The 7,301-nt window shown below is 44.4% G+C and overlaps 1 pseudogene; it reads left to right on the forward strand.

Moving 5' to 3' along the window:
* LOC125903537 (NACHT, LRR and PYD domains-containing protein 12-like) overlaps positions 1–1,618 on the forward strand; it is an 80,482-nt pseudogene extending 78,864 nt beyond the window's left edge.
* Positions 1,619–7,301: the final 5,683 nt, after the last annotated feature.

Below are 7,301 nucleotides of genomic sequence, written 5' to 3' on the forward strand. Positions count from 1 at the left end.
GCTGATAAGAGTGGACTTGTAGTGGGACTCACCACAGAAACTAAAGGTGACAGTCAGCCACAGACGCTCAATGAAGAACTAACAGCTGATTGTGGACGTGGTGTGTCAGAGACCAAAGAGCTTTATTTAGAACTGGACCAACATTATGGGGAAACAGGCAGTGCACTGTGGCTGCAGATGGACTTTGACTGGAATATTTGATATCCAGATTACAGATGATAAAACCAGTTCTGACTGTTGCTAGGAGACAGGATGTGAACAGCAACCCTAACCCATCCAACCATCCACCCCGACCTCCTCCATCAGAGGTTGTGTCTCCTTTACTTGTGACAGACAACAGTCATTATGACACAAACAAAGGAGGTCACTCATCAGGAGTAAAACAGGTGGTTTCAAAGCTCCAATAATCAATACTTGTATATTGACAATGGATCAGCTGACTGTAATGGTCAAGTGTTGTGTGGTGGTGATGAACCCACAGTAAAGTGTTGAAACACCACCTGCTCAGGTACTCTGAACTAAAACAATATCAGCTGATTAATAATAAGTGATGAACATGTCAGTCCATGTGGAGACAATAACAAAGCTGTGTGTATGAGAGTGATGTAATGTCCATGTTTCCATGGTGAAAGAGGAAGTGCTGCTCTGACCCCCCTCCTCCTTTCAGGGTGGAGCCTGCTGGAGTCCGATGGTTGACACCAGGTCTGAGGAAGTGTAAGTGTGTTTTTCATTTGATCTTCAAACTGTGACATCACTCATTCAAATCTCTGATGTCATCATCAGAGTGATGATAGATGAATAACTGCAGCTGTATTGTGTCTTCTTCTCTCCATCAGATTCCTGTGAACTCACAATCGACACAAACACAGTGAACAGACACCTCAAACTGTCTGACAACAACAGGAAGGTGACACATGTGGAGGAGGATCAGTCATATCCTGATCATCCAGACAGGTTTGAAGGCTGGCCTCAGCTGCTGTGTAGAACTGGTCTGACTGGTCGCTGTTACTGGGAGGTCGAGTGGAGAGGAGGGGTTTATATATCAGTGAGTTACAGAGGAATCAGGAGGAGAGGAGACAGTGATGACTGTGTGTTTGGATGGAATGATCAGTCCTGGAGTCTGGACTGCTCTGATGGTGGTTACTGTGTCAGGCACAATAACAGAGGAGCCTACATCTCTTCCTCCTCTGTCTCTGGTAGAGTAGCAGTGTATGTGGACTGTCCTGCTGGCACCCTGTCCTTCTTCAGAGTCTCCTCTGACACACTGATCCACCTCCACACCTTCAACACCACATTCACTGAACCTCTTTATCCTGGGTTTGGGCTCAGGTCACATGGTTCCTCAGTGTCTCTGTGTTCTCTGTAGGAGGGAGAGTCTCCTCCTGTTAGAGAAACTGTCTCACTGCTGAACAGATAGTTCAGTCTGTACAGGACTTGTTGAGAACAAAATGACGTAACAACAGTCAGTGTGAACCAAAATCATCAACCCACTGAGGGCTGGATTCAAAATCACACAAAAAAATCAAAGTAAAACATCATCATCAACTCATCATGTGACTCAGTAGTGTGTACGGCCCCCGCCTGCCTGTATGACCCAGGGCCCTCTGCACCAGGAGGAACCCAGGGCCCTCTGCACCAGGAGGAACCCAGCGCCCAATGCACCAGGAGGAACCCAGGGCCCAGTGCACCAGGAGGAATCCAGGGCCCTCTGCACCAGGAGGAACCCAGGGCCCACTGCACCAGGAGGAACCCAGGGCCCACTGCACCAGGAGGAACCCAGGACCCTCTGCACCAGGAGGAATCCAGGGCCCGCTGCACCAGGAGGAACCCAGGGCCCTCTGCACCAGCATAAGGTCTGACAATCACTCTGAGGATTTCCTCCTGGTGCCTAACAGCAGTCAGGGTACCGTTGGCTATGACATGGAGGTTTGTGCAAACCCTACAAATGTCACAGGCAGCATAACATTCACCACAGCGTCTCCAGACTCTTTCACGCCTGTCACATGGGCTCAGTGTGAACCTGCTCTCATCTGTGAAGATAACGGGGCGCCAATGGTGGACCTGCCAGTTCTGGTGTTCTCTGGTCAGGGCCATGCCTGACCAATTTGGCACCCTAGGCAAGATATTTGCTGGCACCCCCACGGTTCGGTTCAAACCTCGGTTTTCAAAAACTACTAAAGAAACATTTCAAAAACTTCCTGAAAAAATGTCTGGATTTTATTAATTATTAAACAAATGTTGCATTGCAATAAAGAACATGAACATTACTTAAGTTATATTAACTTACAGTTCACAATAAATAAAAAAACTTGTTAATCTCTTAACAGTCTACATTCTCTAAATAATCTTATTTCTCCACTTGCAGTTTGTGTGTGGGAGGGAGATGCACTTGAGGCTGCATCACTTAGTGCTGAGGTGGATGAGGTGGCAGCAGTTACATTATTAGGTCCAGGATTTGCAGAGGTGGGCACAAATACTTCAGAAGGGCATCCAAAAAGAGGAGATGCATATATTTGACAAACTGGGCTTTTACAATATATTAATCAAATAGCTGTTGTGAAACCATCATGGCATAACCATAATAGCACCTATCATTACAGTCTGCTTTGATCTAATGACATTTTAAACACAGCAAACAGCCAAAATATAAAAAATGCAACTGTAACATCACAAATTACACAAATCTGAAAATTAGAAAACATAAATATACAGTATATGAATATATGCCTGGTTGGTAAACAGTGAGTGGTTTGTGCAGCAGCACACTAAACATTAAAAGAAAAGATAGGCTAATATATTAAATTATGTTGCTTATTCATTCCCCCAAACACTTGAGTCTTTCTTTCCAACTTTCTCTAAGATGGGAGCAACATTAAATGACATTAACTCGAGCTGAATGCTGAAAGTATTCCTAAAACAAGTGGCTAATGAAGTCACAGTAACATTAAAGTTATGTAATAGTAGCCTAACCGCTAATTAGCGGCTAATGAGCTGACGTTAGCTTGCAAGTGCTTCAGTAACTGTAACTTACGTTGTGTTTCTACCATTTTGAATGAAGTGTTTCATCACATCACAGCATTACCTCGGTCTTCTTCACGTTTCTCCTTGTCTTCTTTGTTTTGTTTTGTACTGCTCCCTATGACTGCGCCCCAGAGGGCTTTAACCTCTTCATGACGATGGCACCCGACTGTCAGTTTGTCACTCAGCAGCATCACATTACAGAAGATAGCGGGGCCGGTTAGGGACCGTGGTGCTGCCTGCCAGGCAGGCAGAAATTTAAATTAGAAATATTATTTCATTATTATTTAAAGATGTATGGCTATATGTGCTGTTATTTTGTAGTGTATTCTTGTCTAATTTTCTGAATAGAATGGGGAAGGAAAAAAAAAACATAAAAAAAAAAAAAACACCTCACTCTCTGGCACCCCCTGGCATGCTGGCGCCTATAGCATTTGCCGAACCTGCCCTATGGGCGGCACAGCCCTGTCTCTGGTGAATGATGGAGCTGCACGGTGCTGGGCTGTGAGCACAGGTCCCACTAGAGGACGTGGGGCCCTCATACCACCCTCATGGAGTCTGTTTCTGACAGTGTGGTCAGAAACATGCACACCAGTAGCCTGCTGGAGGTCATGTTGTAGGGCTCTGGCAGTGCTCCTCCTGTTCCTCCTCACACAAAGGAGCAGATAGCGGTCCTGCTGCTGGGTTGATGCCCTTCTACGGCCCTGTCCAGCTCTCCTGGTGTAACGGCCGGTCTCCTGGTATCTGGTATCAACCTGACTGGGCTGCAGGTACGGCCTCATGCTACCAGTAGTGCCAAGGACACTAGCAGAAGACCAAACTAGAGAAGAATCAGTCAGGAAGGATAAGGAGAGAGCAACTGTCTGTGGACACCACATGTAAAACCATTCCCTTTTTGGGGCTTGTCTTGCTTTTGCCTCTCCATTGCACCTGTTGTCACTTTGATTTGCACCAAAGCAGCTGAAACTGATTCACAATCACTTGTGCTTCCTGAATGGACACATTGATATCCCTGAAGTTTAACTGACTTCCTGTTACACTGTGACCATTGAGTGTTCCCTTCAGTTTTTGAGCAGTGTAAATATCTTCATAACACAAGTTGTAAATAATTTAGGAATGTAATATAATTAGAAAACTGGGTTGTAAAAGTATCTTAATTGTTGTATGTAACTATATATACATGTAAGAAATTGTGCAAATAGTTTAAGTTAATAGAAGAAAAGTGAAAGAGGGGTAGGAACATATAAGTTTTACTTCTACCTGCTCCTTTTAGAACATTTCTGTTTTGTTTTCTTCATTTTTTGTTGTCACAACATTGTTTTAAACTTTGGTTTGAAATAAAGTCATTCATTCATTCATTCATTCATTCATTGTCCACAGAAAAATTAATTTGTAATTACATAATTTGAACTAATTAATATTTGTTTAACAGGCTTTAAACACCTTTTTAAAAAATCATAAATTAAAACAATGGCTTTAATGAGGAGTAATTGTAAAGCATGTTTTCCACTCAGGCCTCTTGTGCCACTGCCCCACAGAACACTCATTCAGAGTGTTACATTTTTAACATAACTGTACTATGACTTCTTCAAGTTTTTTCAACATGTTATACTATGACTTTTTTTACATTCTCTACTAATGTAGTTTTATAACTAAGGTCAGGAACAAAGACCAGGCCTTAGACACATCCCATTTCCATCCAAAAGTATTTAAACACTCTCACAGCTTTACATGTTCTGTGCCAGGGGCGATTCTAGGATCAGAGGTTTAGGGGTGCTGAGCACCCAGAGTGCTGGCCGGCCAGGCAAGAGACATTTCACTGTTTTGTACATTTTAATGCAATTTTGGACCATCATTCCCACATTTGTGAAAGAAAAGCATAACACTTTGTGAGTAGGGGAAACTCTGTGACTAAACCATCAAATCTGAGTAATTTAAATGCTGAGCCACAGCAAAAGAGGAATGGATTGGAATCATTAAAGAAATATACCCTGACCCTAATTTCTGGAGGAAGTAGGGCTGGGCGATAAATCGATTTTATCGATTAATTCGAATTTGTAGTTGAGGTCGATTTGTTTCAAAGAAAATCCATTTTCTCTTTAACATCTGCCACTGATGCTCCCCGCTGGGCTCCCGTAGTTCAGAGTGTGCTCCCCCCTCCCCCCCGTGTGCTTGATACACAAACAACATGGCAGCGAGCGATAGGGATGGGCAAACGATCAAAATTCATTATTCGAGCATCAAAAAAATTAACGATCAATTATCAATTAATTGATAAGCGAGTATTTCAAAAGAGAGAAAACAAAAGACTGCACTGCAGACTGTCGCCGCAAGAGAGCGCAGCTGCCATTTTTGAGCTTCAACCCCCCAGGCCAAAGAGGAAGAATGGCATGCATGCGCAGTTCACCCCTGGGTGTTTACAACCATTGTCAGCCAGAGGTTATAGGCTTCAGTTTTCAGCAAAACCTCTTTCAGTGGTGTACTGTTTTCAGAGGCCTCATGGGAAGCCGCCAAGGCTTTGGAAAGCGATGAGAGCCTGTTTATGATTTTTTGCCTGGCATAGGTCTGGCGGGGGGTCTCTTAGGCCCGGCGAGCCGCCGCGACTGATCAAAATTATTTGTGATCGATCAAAAGCCTTAACAATCAATCATCGATAATCGAAAATTGATGCCCATCCCTAGCGAGTGGGAAAGAACTCGTTACCAAGAAAGGGCACGAGTTCTGCAGTTATTTGGAATTAAAGTGCTGGAATTCATTACAATATAATGGTAGGGGAAACACTGCCGTATGATGAGAAAGGGGCCCGGTGGGGGGGGGGCTCGATTTAAATCGTGAATCGGATTTGTTGTAAAAAAAAATGTCTGTCTGTCTGCACACATTGCTGTATTTTTGTTGTTAAAATATTACGTTTCAACCCAGAGCTGGATTAGCACCCCAGGGGCCCCTGGCCACCAGGTCTCAAAGGGCCCTTGTACACATGCAACGTCACCACCTCACACACCATGCTATGCCACACCACGGCACCACCACGCCAATTAACACACAAATCATACTAACCAGTTACCAGCAACTAATGTTGATTTCAACACTGATGATACGAACAACACCTTATTCACTCTCTCTCTCTCTCTCTCACACACACACACACACACACACACACACACACACACACACACACACACTTAACTCAAGGCTGACACAAACAGCAGATCAATAGCTCACCAATAGACACTCACTGACTCACAGATAATAATCACCACTGAAATGTTACATCAGTGCATCATAACAGCCACACAACACAGCTGAATGGAGGGTTTCAAAATAAGGGGTTCATAGGCACCATGCAGAAATGCAACAGCCAACAAATGAGCTGCGACTGGTGTGTGTGTGTGTGTGTGTGTGTGTGTGTGTGTGTGTGTGTGTGTGTGTGAGAGAGAGAGACAGAGAGAGAGAGAGAGACAGAGAGAGAGAGTGTGTGTGCAGGGCAGAGATAATATGTCAAAATGAAGGTGTGTGCACGTGTGTCAAGGCTGACACAGACAAACAGCAAATCAGATAAACCATCCTCACACTGTGCTCAGTGCACTGACAGCATTATCAATGTTCTTACCTTTAGGAGTTCTTCTTCCTGGACTTTAACTTGAACACACAGTCTGCCACCAGAAAACCCAGCTCCTTCACCAGGTCACGTTCAATGGCCATCAGGCAGAGTGCTGACAGTCGCTCTTGATTCATGGTGCTCCTCAGTTCCTTCAGTTAAATGTTCTTTCTCCTTCAGTTTGATACAGGTAGGATGAGAAAACGACGGAGAGCCAAGCGTCCACAGTTCCCTCCTTTTCTGGACGATGCACTTTCTGTGTTCGGGTCCCGTCTCCATGTTTCCTGATACAAATGCGGTGTTATGTGCTGAAAACATTTTGCAAGCACAGCACAGTATATTTATAAATGATCCACTGGATCACCTCCTCCTCCAGCTCCGAGGACCTGTTGCTGGTGTTGGCGGGCTAACCATTAACGTTAGGGGCACTGGCTCCAGTGCTCCGCTGCTAGAAACAGTTAGCCTATCCTCCGGGTCCTGCTGCTGCTAACGTTAGGGCTAGAGGCGCTAGCTAGCTCTAGCTAACTAGCTAGCATGTTAGCCAACTCCGTTTCATCGTCGTCTGTAAGTTTTTGTAAAAGGCGGGACATCTTTAATCACCGCTGCTTCTCTCGCTTGTCTTTCTTCCTTTCTGCTCCTCCGCTTAAAGGCTTTTTAAAATCCATCTTCTCTCTCTTACCTCAGT

This window comes from Epinephelus fuscoguttatus, linkage group LG16 (genome assembly GCF_011397635.1).
Source record: "Epinephelus fuscoguttatus linkage group LG16, E.fuscoguttatus.final_Chr_v1".
Lineage (NCBI taxonomy): Eukaryota > Metazoa > Chordata > Actinopteri > Perciformes > Serranidae > Epinephelus > Epinephelus fuscoguttatus.